This window comes from Kogia breviceps, chromosome 16 (assembly GCF_026419965.1).
Source record: "Kogia breviceps isolate mKogBre1 chromosome 16, mKogBre1 haplotype 1, whole genome shotgun sequence".
Lineage (NCBI taxonomy): Eukaryota > Metazoa > Chordata > Mammalia > Artiodactyla > Physeteridae > Kogia > Kogia breviceps.
The window spans coordinates 59,994,346-60,010,258 of NC_081325.1; positions in this window are offsets into that span (position 1 = coordinate 59,994,346).

Below are 15,913 nucleotides of genomic sequence, written 5' to 3' on the forward strand. Positions count from 1 at the left end.
AAGTTGACATGTGAAATTAATCATCACAGATGTATTACTAAGTAATATAATTCTCAAAAAGTTTATCTTAGAATTTCAAAGCACTTGACCACTGTACACATAATATCTATGAAATTGGTATTGCTACCATGTTTTTATATTGTTGAAAATAAAGAAGAAAAATATATTCTGGTTTTCTCGTCATAAAACTTAAAAGAATACAAATTCCTGAGACTAAATTTACTGGCTAAGTTATATGCAAAAACTAAAAGAAAATGAAATAGTTTTTTCCCAGGTACTTTATCTTTCATAATCTGTTACTAAGAGATTCTTAAAGTTTCAGAATCTGTTCTAGTATAGAAATATGGCCAAAGGGCTTCTGTAAAATAACCATTAAAATATAGAGAGGAGACCTGTCATTCTTATTATAAAAGGAAACTTCACCCACCTCATAGTGCAGACAAATGCAAGTCTTACCAGGTTTTACTCTTACCAGGTTTTACTATTGGCAGAAGCTAGATTCTGTTAGGATCCAATACAACATATCTACTCTCAACTCTCCCAATTGCCCAGAATCCACCTAGAACTAATGGCTAATTCCACCCGTTTAGGCTTGTTTTCCACTACTACCTCTAAGTAATGTCTGCCATGATTAAATCTATTAAAATTCAGGGCAGAAGAAAAACTCCTTGGGTTATAACAATGATTTTGTTTGGTCTTTCCATATCGCATAATTTTGTATCCTCAAAGATAATAAACTGAGGACATGCTGTTTGAAGATCTAGAATCACATCCACTGGAAATGGCTTGATAATTTTGTCCAAGCCAGTATACTGTGGAAGAAGACTGTAATCCATATTTCTTTAATCAAGATGAAAAGTGATCAAGGTATTTTAGGCTTTTATTTCTGTGGTGAATACTTATAACATTTGTCAGCCATTTCAGTTCAGACTGCACACACTCTCCCTCTGCCTTGCTCTGAAGATGTTTTAATATGCAGACATGATTGAAAAATTTTATAAGGTTTTCATTTAATTTTGTTATAACGTCCATCTCTTCATTTTGTATTTGCCTAAGAATAGCCTCTTCCTTGTTCAGTACAAACTGTAACTTTTTCAAAGTAACAAATTATTTCTTCTATCTTACATTTTATGTTTTTCTCAGTGCCACTGATTTGTTAGCTTGCAAAGTTAATCACTTTTCAACTCCTTCTACATTATTCTTCAAGGGCTCAATGCTACATTCTAGAATTTTCCCATGATGGGAATTAGCTTTCTTAATGGGATATATGTAGTGCTTCTGGTATTTATCAGAGAAATTGCACTGTGTACATAAAGTCTCTGAGTCCTTCTCACAGAAAAAAAGCCAAAAGCTTGTTTTACTTCTCAAACATAGCATTCTTTTCCTGCCTCTTCTTTTTTCCTCAGATCTGGAGAGTACCTTATTGATTTCAGTCAAATTACTAAGCTGGGATTTGCTCCTGAAATTCTTGTCTGGACAGTAAAATGGTAGGCCGGCATGGAAAGGTATAATCTAGATCATTCTAGGACGTATTTGTGCAGGACTGACTGAGTTGTGACCACAGTGGATAGCCATAGGTCTTCAAGTAGTTCAGAGAGATGGGGCAGCTAGATGACTCTTGGAGGTCTGCCAGGGCTGTCACAAATTCCACTGAGCTTTGAACAAAAATAGTGCATAAAGTAATGCCCCTTTCATCAGGGACTGCCTCTCTAGAACTCAAGACCCAGTGAGAAGTAGACATTCCCCAGACCTCAGAAACTAGCTTTAGGTTTCACTGGCCTGGTATGCTGATGGCAGGCACTGAAGTTTTGTTTAATTTCCTTCCTCTTAGCTCTGGAGGTAGCTGCCAAGAAGGATCCCCAACTTGAAGATCAATCACATATCGCCCATCTAATGTTAAGTTCAATGACCTTCTCTTCTAGAAAGTAGCCACAGACCCAAGCAAGCAAGCAAGCAATCATTCCTTTGCAATTTAGACATCTAAAGAATGTCACCTTAACCAATGACAAATTGATGAAGCAGATGGCTCAGATGCTCAGGCCCAAGACTGCAGCATGGGGCACAGGACAAGGACCTCAGCACAAACCTGTGTGCTCGGGTCCTGCATCAAAGGTGCACACTTGGCCCCTGCAATGATTGGCATTCCCCCATAAATGGTCACTATGGTCTTTTGAAGATCATCATAAACACACACACACACACAACACACACACACAATATACAATCAAACTATGCCATGTGAAACTGAAAATGAATTCAACCACAACCTACAGAGAGATAAACCTGCCTCCACTGCTTATACCCTTGTCCCATTTCAGTCCATCTCCAAAAATAAATCAGATTACTTGAATTAAAACATTTCATGTCAGTCCTCTTCCCCAGTGGTCAAAATCAAAATGTGGTCCTTAGTCCAGCAGGAAATTCTGGGGTTACAACCCAGACCTACTGAATCAGAATTTCTGGAGGCAGAACTCATCAATCTGTGTATTTGCAATCCCTTCAATGCTTCTGATGCACCTAAATTTTGACAGCTGCTGCTCTACACAAAATCTTGCAATGGCTTAGAGTTAAAATCAGAGTCCTTGTGATGATCTAGGACCTAAGGATCTTTTTTCCTCTCATACATTTTTCCTGCTTGTTAACCTCTTCAGATATACTGGTCTCTTGGCTGTTCCTTGAATAAAACAAATTCTCTAACGTCTTCTTACATTGTACTCTTTCTTTCCTTTGTCTAATATTTTGTCCTAGTGATTCATGGACTTCAGTACCCCTTTTCCTGGAGTGTCACTCTTCCAGTGAGTTCTTTTAGATCTCCTGCTTAAATTCACACCCTCCACTGAGACTCTCTCTCCTTATTCCCTGTTGAAGTTTCTCCTCAATATTCATCTTGACCTACCATACTACATTTTTAGCTTAAGTATCTTGATAATTGTCTTCTTCCTATGTTAGATCTTGAGATCCTTGAAAGCAGTTTTTTGTATGGTTGCTTGTTTTTTCTTGATTGGTTCACTTCTGACGCCCAAGAACATCCAGTATTGCATGCAGCAATCAATAAATTGGTGTGGAATGACTGAATGAAGAGAATATTTTAAGTAGAAAAAAATAAATGAAATTCTTCATGGTCTATATCCAATACAATTTGTAACAATTAAAATATCATATTTATTTCATAGCATGATTGGATACCCTGTTTTTTGGATTATATTATGCTTATATTATACATTTCACAAGTGCACACTTAGCTTCAAATGTATGTTTTTTTGTTTTTTTGTGGTACGCGGGCCTCTCACTGCTGTGGTCTCTCCCGTTGCGGAGCACAGGCTCCGGACGCGCAGGCCCAGCAGCCATGGCTCACGGGCCCAGCCGCTCCGCGGCATGTGGGATCTTCCCGAACCGGGGCACGAACCCGTGTCCTCTACATCAGCAGGCGGACTCTCAACTACTGCGCCACCAGGGAAGCCCCAAATGTATGGTTTCTACTTGGAATTTTAGAGGGGTTGATTTCAACATAATTATTTTTAATATATTATTTAACTCTGGCACATGAAATCCTTTATATTTATAATATTTTATGTGTTTTATCCTTCATTATTCCTATGTTTTTTTCTATAATTTCCTTCTTAATATGAAAGATCAATGTGTTGTGAAATTTTTCTCTTAAGCATTATTGGAATCATAACTAACTTCTCATTTTATTTATTTAAAAATACATAGAACATTTCCCATAGTAGAACAAAACATTTATTCCATTTTATAATTATTCTAAGGACAATTTTTGCTTCTTTACATGTAAACTGTCTTTTACATATGACTTCCTCAGAAATACTCTTAACACTGTGTTTGAGAAACTACAAAGCATATTCATGGATATTCCCTAAAGAAATCTCTTCAGGGCTCTATGTAATTTTATTATCCCTGAAATAGAGTAGTCAGTCTGAATTAGTGGAACCAGCATGAACTGGGATGCAGGAATTTGGTTTTATTGCATTTGCTTCCCACAATGTTGGCCAAGTCAATCTCACTGGATTTCAGTTACCCCATCTACAAAATAAAAGTTTTGGACTTTAGACTTCAGTAATTTATCCTGATTTTATCCTTTTTAAAATTTGTCTTTTTTTTTTTTTTTATTACTTTCTTACCAAATGGACTTCCCTGTGAAGCATAGATTTTCAAATTTCTGTGTTTCATTTTTTGGCATCTGAGGTATTTGTTACCATGGATTGGAGGAAAAGAGCTTCCTGCAGGGAATTTGATAATGTTTCCTTGGTCACTAAATACCTATTCCTCACATAGGAGATTATTAATGATTTTCTTTAAAAATTTTCATCATTTATGCACTTTCACAGAATTTATCATGACAGCGAGATATGTGTCAATTCATTTACTCTTTTATCAATTTGGATTCAAATTGTTTTTTAGTACAAAGTTGCAGTTCAATATGGGCACTCTGATTTTCAGTGATGATAGCATACTTGCAGACTTCCTTTGATTATTTTTCTTTCAGTTGTATGAAAGAAATTTCACAGAAAAACTCCTCTTTGGTAATTACTTTTTCCAGAGATTTTTTTTTTTAAATTTGATTCTTGAAATATATGAAGGGAAAAATAAATAAAGGGATGGATGGTCAGTTTCATTTCTCTACAAACATAAATCAAATAAAAATAACAGTGGCACATGGCAATAGCCACAGGGAATTAAATTGTTTCAAATTTTTGATGGTAAAATCATTTTAACAGTAAGTATAAAGAATGAGAAAGTCTTTTATTTGCTAAAAATCAAGAAATAAAACCTTTCATTTGTTCATTTATTAAGAAAATCCTTTGGATTACAGAAAGTTTTAACTATAAATGGTTTTCTTTAACTGAAAAGTTAAACGAAAAATAATAGGTATTTTATGTAGCTCTAAAGGCTTGGGGTTTCAGTTATATAAACAAGGATTGAAAGAAATACCATATTAAAAAATGTATAAATTTATTTATTTACCAGAATTATTTGGTGCCTTTTCTTTTGTAACTTCAATACGTGTATGGTTTATTTTCTAGTCTAAAGGTCAGCTTTCCTCTAGGGGCACAACAGAATTTCTAAAAGTATTGCTATTAGTTGTTACTACCAGTTCCTTTTTTGTTACTTCTGTAGATCTTATCTGTCTGCACTTCTCTGCTTAACAAAGTGAGCCTTGCCATCTTACCAACTCTGGGTATATCTGAGGGATAGGAGAAAAAAAAAGAGAAACTCAAAATATGGAATATAGCAATTTTCTCACCATTCCCTGAATTTTACTCAAAATTCTCCCATGTGTAACCCAAACAGTCATGATACTTCCCATGTGGATAATTCTTTTACCACTGAAAGATTTTTCTTCACAGAATTATATTTAACAAACAAAAATATTTGCAGAAAAAAATATAGTCTCATTTTTTACTACATTTGTCTGAAATGTTTGTATTTGTGAACTGCCTATTCTCCTACTGCTTAAATAATTACCTGCTAAACTTTTCCTTAAATATGTATGTGCCAAACTTGATGTATTTATGGCTCAGACTTTCTGACAAGAGGATTTTTATCATCAACAAGGAAATGACAGGTGAAGTGTCTATTTTTTACCCATCAATTCAATTCTTACTATAATCAGTAGTAGTGATAATGAATAAGCTGACTCTTACTTCTTTAACCGAGTTCAACATTTAGTGTATATTTTGTGTTTTTTTACAATTAAATTTTAAAATGTAATAAAATTATTTTGGGGGATAGAATTATCATCCTACTTAGAGTTATAATTGCTAGACCTAAATAATTCATTATGATTCTTTGCAAGAATATTGTATGTGGTGACTTCTGAGAAATTAGATGAAGAGGAAGTATAGCATCATAAGAGAAAACTAATGAAGTGATATAAATAAAAGGACTAATTGACAGCATGCATGGGCCACAAAATTAAGACAACCATCAACTTACGAGAAATGATGTCCAATATACGATGGATATGATTATCCCTTTTGAATGTACCTGAGTTACTAGAAAACTCCAGAGAGAAAGACTGCATGAAAATCTTTTTAGTTTTTGTGTTCAAAGAAGGTTCCATAAGGAGGTGACATGTGAGCTATTAAGAGGCAAAGAGCATATGACAGCATGTGACTCAGATACCATGAAGACCCAGGTTTCTGGGGAGAGGATTCCAGGCAGAGAAAAGAGTGATTGCAAAGGTCCTAAGTTGGGAAGGATTCTAATTAAACATGATACTGACTTTTTTTTTTTTTTTTTAGCATAGAGTGGTGAATATTTTATTTCCTTCCATTCTTATGCTTTTCTTTCTGTTATTTTTGACATTAATTTGAAGACATGTATTAATTTTACCTTTGACTAATAACAAATATTTGAGGGTATTATTTTTTTCTGAGCAGAGATTTAACTATGTCACATGGGTTTTATAATATAGTGAATTTTTAATTGTTTTCTCATCTATAAGATGAAGACCATAATAGCATGCATCTTCTAGGACTCTTGTAAGGATTAAATGATTGATGGATATAAAGGACTAAGAAGAGGAACAGAAATATAACAATTGCTCGACATATATTAGCTATTTCTCCTGCTTCCTCTTCTCTATATTATCATTCTTAATGATATCCATGTTTTATTATGAATTATTTGTGCTTTATCATACATTATTTGATTTTGTTCTGTTTTGTGCACTCTAGTGACTTAGATTATGTGCCTGTATTTGTATTTCATGACTTATGAAATCTCGATAGGATTTTTACTCCAGTATAACATCCACAAAAAATATTAGAACATATATTTCCTTCTACATGCACTTCACTCATTGTTATTTCTTGTTATTATCTCCACCTACACCACCCATTTTAACTTTATATATGTTTATAAAAATTATATTCTGTTCTGTAATGGGAGGTATTTAGAATTATCTCTGTAGTTAAATTGTTTATTACTCTTATTGCTGTATAAAAAAATATTCCAAAACTTAGTGACTTAAAACAGCAAACATTTGTATGCCTTTAGCTTCTGTGGGCCAGAACTCCAAGTGTTGCTAAGCTGTGTGATCTTGCCTCTAGTTTATTATCTCTCCTGAGGTTGCAGTCAAGTTCTTGGTCAGTCTCATCTGACCAAGCTTGACTGGTCAAGCTCAGTCAAGTCTCATCTCAGAGCTTGATTGAGAGAAGTGTTAGCAGGATTTGGTTCCTCAGGTTGTTGGACTGAGGCGCTCAGCTTCTCACGGGCTTAGCTCCCTTCCCTGTGGGAATCTCCTTAGTGCAGCTTCATGTCATGGCAGCTGGCTTATTCTGGAGCAAGCAAGGGAGAGAAGCCAAGATGAAACCAACTGTCTTTTTACAGTCTAATCTTAGAACTGCTTTCTGTCATATTCTATTCCTTAGAAGGAAGTTACTAAATCCAGCCCACACTCAAGGGAAGGAAATTACACGAGGGATCGAGCACCATTAGGCCGGGGACCAGCAGAGGGCCTCTTACAGGCTGCCTACATCACACAGATTCAATGCTTAGAGCTTGATTTTTTATGATCTCAGAGTCAACAACTTTGCGTTACTTATTTTGATTTATCTTGTATTTGTTCCAATTTCCCACCATCAGATAGATTCTCCTATCCTGACACTTGTGATTTGAGTTTTATGTTTTAGGATTTGTGCTTTATGATTTATATTTTGGCATCCTCCCCCCGCCCCCCCCCGCAAGAAAAAAAAAAGGACCACAGATCTTATGATTCTGGAATCTTCATCTATTTTGAGAATCCTGTCTGTTGGTCTCCCCCAAAAACCTGTTACCCAAGTATAAAATGATTGGCTTATACTTTCCTTGCAATAGAATTCTGACGATATTGCCTCCCTATTTCATGGAGCTTGATGCTGAGAAAAATACTATCTCAACTCAGCCTCATTTTCCCACTGTAGATGACTTTCTTTATAGACACAGGCCAGTTATGTGCTAAAGAAGTAGAAGGAGAGCAATGATCTGGGACAGCTAGAGATTTCAAGTTACTTAGGATGTCTCATACCAGTTTCTTCACAAGTCAGTGGTAGCTTTTACCTTGGGGGCATATAAATGATAGCTAACATGGACTGAGTGATTATCAAGAGGCAGACATTGAGCTCAGTAACTATTCTACATTATTTTCATTGCCATGAAAATTCTATGCAGTAGACACTATCAACAACTGGGATAAGAGGTGTTCGATCTTTTATTCCAAAGTCTTGAGCCAGATATGCTTTTGTATCCAAAATATTTCAGAGAAGCAATGTGATCCATCTACTGTATTTTTTGCTGTAACTCGAATTATCTACAGCAGTATGTCTAATCAAACATAATAAAAATATTAAAATACCTATAGTAAAATATTTGGATATGCCCAGTAAGTGGAGTTAATAGAGATCCTAAGTGTCTTCATGGTAATTAGATTAAATTTTACCACCAAGTAGGACTGCACAAAACTTATGACATCTTTTAGTTGTCATAGCCTTTGGATTTGGGAATTGCAGATGAGGAGATGTTGGCATGTGAATTTATAGAGATGTTATGCCCAAAGGCTAGCAGTTAGTAAGTGGTTTCCCTGGGATTTCGAGCCATGTGCCCAAACTCCGAAATCACATTCTTAAAAACTGCTACACATCACTGCCTTAAAGATGCCTTAAAGATGTCTGGTGACCCTCAGTTTGGGGATTTTTCTTCCTGTTAGGATTTCTCCTGCCTGAGGTCAAATACTGATTCTGACGCTCAAAAAAATGTCTGTGACACTGATCGATTTGCTGTGAATAATAATAACTTCTCTTGCAAATGACTTTCATGACATTAAATATGATATCCATAAAAAAGACTTAGATTGCTAGGTAGTCAGACATTAGCAGCAAGGAGGTGACAGAGGTGAGAAAAACAAGAAGAAATCGAGTCACACACCCAGCTATTTGGGGACCCTTCCTTGACCGCACCCAGAACGGGTGAAACTATGGTCGTGTGGTAGGCAGCTTATCCTAGTAAAGAGGGGCACGGTAACACGAGGGGACTTCCCCGGGCTGCGTATGCCCAGACCAGACAGGCGTGTAACCTATAGTTAACCCAAACTCATTATACCATAATTATAATAAAATCTACCTGTGGTTTTGACACCCCCACCCCGAGTGGGCGTTTCTTAGTGATTCAAGGGTGAGAGCATACACAGCAGTAAACTTGTTGCATAGCTTGGGACTGCCAATCAGATAATGATCCCCCGTCACGCACCCCGGCCTCCTTGCAAAATGCTCCTTAAAAGCGCCCTTCAGCCTGTACAGGAACGCTGCTTTCAATTCGCAGAAACAGCCCGCTCTCTCTCTGAGAGCGTACCTTTGCTTTAAACTTTGCTTTGGGCTTGCTTCACTTCGCTGAAACAGCCCGCTCTCAGCTTTGCGCATAAGCTTAAAGTGGTAGTTTACAGTTCTTTGCTTACTGGAACCGAGATTGCTGGTCCTGGCCTTCCGTTGACCTCCTCGGTTGAAGCTATTTTGTTATAACGCACGTCCACCCGGCACGGTGACAAAATTTCTGCTAAGATTAGTGTTTAATAAAAATACTTTAAAAATGAATCTCATGTTTAAATTCTGTGTATCTTGTATCTTTTCTTTTTTTTTTCTTGTCTCTTTTCTAATAAATAAGTGTTGCTAGCATAGATGGAAATCCTTCCGTTTTATCATATACGTGCTTAAAAAGGAATCTAGTAAGTGTGCTATGTAAAAAAAAGGTTTTGTATGGATTCTTTACAGCCAAAGGGTACAATGTGGTCATGTAGACATGTAATCTCCCCCCATCCCGCTCTATCCACCTATCTGTATGAAAGAGATGGGTCTTTAAGCTTTGAAATAACCAGTAAAATAACTAGACAATCAATACAAAATCTTCCATTAGTAAAAAGAATCAAGGGGAAATATAGCATATACTATTGGACAACATAATAAGGTCTTTCTGACATGGGGTGGGTACTTTTTGTTTGACTGGTCAATAGCAATTTGGGGTTCCAACCGGCAGGAAGATGTCCATTGTCTTCTGTGAACACGTATAAGATAATAGCTGAAAATAAATTCTATCCTGGGGTTCACCACTCTCCTAGAACACTGCATATCAATATGAATTCAGGGGCCACTTTGCCAGGCTGCATGGGGCAAAAGTAACTAAAAAATAAGTCAACAATGTATACGTTTACAATATCTCAAATCTATGGACTGGTAGCTAGGACGTAAAGCCCTGTCAAGACATAGTCCTTGAACTGTACATCGTTCTAATGGTTTTGAATTGTTAGCAACATATTCACCACCCTGTTCATCCCAATCTTCAGATTAACAATTTCTTCTTAAACACTGCAATTGAAAAGAATGCAGTCAGGGTGACTGAGACTGGGTTAATCTTTTGTGGCTGTGCTACCCCTCTAGGAATGGATCTGTAAAGGACAGTTTGTGGGCCACTTTTGTATTTGTGGTGTGGGGAATGAATGCACAGCAAAAGAGGCTCAGCTTATTTCCCACTTACTCCTCCCCACCCTGGCCAAGCTCACCAAGTTTGGCTTGATGAAAAATAATTCACTTTTGCAGTCCAGCAGAAAATAATTATTTTATTTTGAGCCATTGGATGATTTGTGGCAGTACACGCAAACACACACACACACACCCCATATAATATTTTTACTGATTGCTAGGCTCTGCTCTTTGCTTGCTCTGCTTTAGAGTAGAACCGAGGGATATTTGTGATGACCACAGTGGTGACTACAACTCTCCATTATCCTGCAATAGTCAACCAGGTCTCCTAAAGCTCTTATCTCAGGAGACAAATGGTCTGCATCCCAAGATACGCTTAAAGCAGATGCTTCATTACTTATCAGCTTCCTGGCTAAGATGAAGGCATCCATAATGACTTCCACACCACATGTGGATTTCTCTAACACACCGTTTTAAAGACAGTCATGTGCTATTCCCAGTTCCTGGTTATAGTTTTAATAATAGTTAGGATACTTGGATGTAAGTGAAAGAAGTATAATTAAAATGTGTATAAATAAATATGGTTGGGGAAACTAGTTCTAAACTAGTCTTAAACTAGTTCTAAACTAGTCTTAAATTTGAAACACATATTTTGTGCAGGAATCTTTATATGTTTTTATCTCTTTTGCTTAAATTCAAATATATTTAAAAGAAAGAATGAGTACTATATACCTGCCACATAAAATTGTTAATGTTGACATTTCTTCACATTTGATATATGTGATTTTATAAAGTGTATACATTTTACTTACTGAAGTAAGGGAAATGATGAGTTTTCTCATCCCCTTCCACTCTCCCTGAGAGGATGACTCTTTGGAATGTCATTCATGGTTCTATAGTTTTACTGTATACATACAAATATATCACAGCACTGTTTATAAGCACAAATTTTGGAAACAACCTAAATGCCTATCAATGTGGAAATGAGTACTCAATATTTTAAACATATACATAATAATTGTAAATATTGGTTATAAATAAATAAATGTGTTTATTAGTAAATATAAAATATATTCATATAAATATTAATATATTGTTTATATTTACAACATATAATATATAATTATTAATTATTATACTTATAGTTATGGTTATATTACAAATATAACATTATTTTATAGTGTAATTATATAGTAATATATAATTACTATAATTGAAAGATACTAGTAATATCAATGAATGATTAATTATTAAGAATCAGTATAATATAACTGTTAATGTTGATATTATTATGCTATTATCTTACTATTGTGTTAATAACTATATATGTTTCAAACATATACATGTATCTCATTTTAACTGTTCATAATACATCAAACTTTACTCTTGAAGATTGTTGAGTAATGATATAGGAAGGATGCTTGCCAGGTATGCTAATGCTGTCTGTATTATCAAATTTTAATTGGAAGTTCTTTGAAAACAAAGAAGTCTTCTGTAATGTCCTCAGAAAGTATTCTTCAGAATGACCAGTAAATAAAACTGCAAAATTATGTTACTAACAAAATAATACAATTAGAAAACGCTGACTGTAACATAACTATGCCATAGGGTAAAAACAATTAATTTGCTTTGCTTTCTCCAGTAATGTAAATATTGCCGACAGGGAGATTTGGTAGCAGTTTTTGTCAAGTAAATTTATTTTTTGCTTAGCAAAGCCATGTAATAATGTCCATCTGGGTTGACCTCAGGGTTAAAGTTTAAATGTATCTTGCTAAATAAGTTGATCTACTCCTAAATGCTACCCATAGATTTTACAACTCGCTGGTTTCAGTTGTAAAATCTCAAAGAAGTGTGAAATAAAAGTTAAAGAAGGGCTTCCCTGGTGGCGCAGTGGTTGAGAGCCCGCCTGCCGATGCAGGGGACGCGGGTTCGTGCCCCGGTCCGGGAAGATCCCACATGCCGCGGAGCAGCTGGGCCCATGAGCCGTGGCCGCTGAGCCTGCGCGTCCGGAGCCTGTGCTCCGCAATGGGAGAGGCCACAGCAGTGAGAGGCCCGCGTACCGCAAAAAAAAAAAAAAAAAAAAAAAAAAAAAAAGTTAAAGAAAATATTTTCAATAGAATTTCCTGCTATTGTGTATTTCCCAATTAATTAATTAATTTAATTTATAGGACTTGTGCTGTCAAATTTTAATTAAAAAGAAAAGAAATACATTCATATTCACAAGCGTAGGGAAGACTGTAATATTTGTAATCAATCAATTCCTATACCACAGAGAAAATCATGGTGACATATATAATAAAATAGCTGATGGCAGAGTCCAAATAAGTGTCCTTCGGATCTTTGTAAATAAAAAGCATGCGTTCTGTATTTCAATAATCAGCTTTTTTTTTTTTTTTGGCTTTAGCCTTGGATTTTTTTTTTATTCAAACAGAAAGTCACAAAAATTATAATCATCCTCATCAGTTCACTCAGTCCCACGTAATTAATTTTTTTTTCATCTTGATCTTTTGTTAGCATGTTTATGAATTCATCAGTTTTCCATTAGAGTTCTGAAAATGCTTATTCATTTAGTTCAGCAGTATAGTCAGTTACCAGAAATCTGTACTTGTCAGTCTTTTCCATGAATTCCTTGAAGATGAAACCCTTTTATAGGAACATTTTTGCAAAAGCTTCACAGTAGACCCAGAACTGTCTGTAAATGACAAAAGACTTAAAAATGACCACGGTTAGGGCTTCCCTGGTGGCGCAGTGGTTGAGAGTCCTCCTGCCGATGCAGGGGACGCGGGTTCGTGCCCCGGTCCGGGAAGATCCCACATGCCGCGGAGCGGCTGGGCCCGTGAGCCATGGCCCCTGAGCCTGTGCGTCCGGAGCCTGTGCTCCGCAACGGGAGAGGCCGCAGCAGTGAGAGGCCCGCATAGCAAAAAAAAAAAAAAAAAAAAAAAAAAATGACCATGGTTAAAGATTTGATGAAAGTTCGTAATAATGGAATTGGCAAGGAAATTTAGTTATTTCTGAGATATCCATTTTAAAGTAATAACTAGAATTATGACATAACATTATACCAGAACATATAAGATTTTTAGGAATTTCATGTAATGTCTGAAACATTTATATTAACATATTTCCAAAGAAAGTTTAGTATTGGTGTTTTCCTTTTAATTTTTGAATTTTATTTAATTTATATTTTTATACATTTATTAGTCATCAATTTTATACACATCAGTGTATACATGTCATACCCAATCGCTCAATTCATCACACCACCATCCCCACCCCCCACGGCTTTCACCCCTTGATGTCCATACCTTTGTTCTTTGCATCTGTTTCTCAACTTCTGCCCTGCAAACCAGTTCATCTGTACCAGTTTTCTAGGTTCCACATACATGCATTAACATACGATACTTGTTTTTCTATTTCTGACTTCACTCTGTATGACTGTCTCTAGATCCATCCACGTCTCAACAAATGACTCAATTTCATTCCTTTTTATGGCTGAGTGATATTCCATTGTATATATGTACCATATCTTCTTTATCCACTCATATGTCAATGGGCATTTAGGTTGCTTCCATGACCTGGCTATTGTAAATAGTGCTGCAATGAACATTGTGGTTCATGTGTCTTTTTTTTTTGTGTGTGTGGTACTGTGGCCTCTCCCGTTGAGGAGCACAGGCTCCAGACACGCAGGCTCAGCGGCCATGGCTCACGGGCCCAGCCGCTCCATGTCATGTGGGATCTTCCTGGACCGGGGCAAGAACCCATGTCCCCTGCATCGGCAGGTGGATTCTCAACCACTGCGCCACCAGGGAAGCCCTCATGTGTCTTTTTGAATTATGGTTTTCTCTGGGTATATGCCCAGTAGTGGAATTGCTGGATCATATGGTAATTCTATTTTTAGTTTTTTAAGGAACCTCCATACTGTTCTCCATAGTGGCTGCATCAATTTACATTCCCACCTACAGTGCAAGAGGGTTCCCTTTTCTCCACCCCCTCTCCAGCATTTGTTGTTTGTAGATTTTCTGATGATGTGCATTCTAACTGGTGTGAGGTGATACCTCAGTGTAGTTTTGATTTGCATCTCTCTAATAATTAGTGATGTTGAGCAAGTTTTCATGTGCTTCTTGGTCATCTGTATGTCTTCTTTGGAGAAATGTCTATTTAGGTCTTCTGCCCATTTTTGCATTGGGTTGTTTGTTTCTTTAATATTGAGCTGCATGAGCTGTTCATATATTTCGGAGATTAATCCTTTGTCTGTTGATTCGTTTGTAAATATTTTCTCCCATTCTAACAGTTGTCTTTTTGTCTTGTTTATGGTTTCATTTGCTGTGCAAAAGCTTTGAAGTTTCATTAGGTCCCATTTGTTTATTTTTGTTTTTATTTCCATTATTCTAGGAGGTGGATCAAAAAAGATCTTGCTGTGATTTATGTAAGACTGTTCTTCCTATGTTTTCCTCTAAGAGTTTTATAGTGTCCGGTTTTACATTTAGGTCTCGAATCCATTTTAAGTTTATCTTTGTGTATGGTGTTAGGGAGTGTTCTAATTTCATTCTTTTACATGTAGCTGTCCAGTTTTCGCAGCACCAGTTATTGAAGAGATTGTTTTTTTCTCCATTGTATATCCTTGCCTCCTTTGTCATGGATTAGTTGACTATAGATGCATGGGTTTATCTCTGGGCTTTCTATCTTGTTCCAATGATCTATGTTTCTCTTTTTATGCCAGTACCATATTGTCTTGATTACTATAGCTTTGTAGTATAGTCTGAAGTCAGGGAGTCTGATTCCTCCAGCTCCATTTTTGTCCCTCAAGATTGCTTTGGCTATTCTGGGTCTTTTGTGTCTCCATACAAATTTTAAGACACTTTGATCTAGGTCTGTAAAAAAATGCCATTGGTAATTTGATAGGGATTGCACTGAATCTGTACATCGCTTTGTGTAGTATAGTCATTTTCACAATATTGATTCCTCCAATCCAAGAACATGGTGTATCTCTCCATCTGTTGTATCATCTTTCATTTCTTTCATCAGTGTCTTATAGTTTTCTGCATACAGGTCTTTTGTCTCCCTAGGTAGGTTTATTCCTAGGTATTCTATTCTTTTTGTTGAAACGGTAAATGGGACTGTTTCCTTAATATCTCTTTCAGATTTTTCATCATTAGTGTATAGGAATGCAAGAGATTTCTGTGCATTAATTTTGTATCCTGCAACTTCACCAAATTAATTGATTAGCTCTAGTAGCTTTCTGGTGGCATTTTTAGGATTCTCTATGTATAGTATCATGTCATCTGCAAACAGTGACAGCTTTACTTCTTCTTTTCCAATTTGTATTCCTTTTATTTCTTTTTCTTCTCTGATTGCTGTGGCTAGGACTTCCAGAACTATGGTGAATAACTGTGGTGAGAGTGGACATCCTTGTGCTGTTCCTGATCTTAGAGGAAATACTTTCA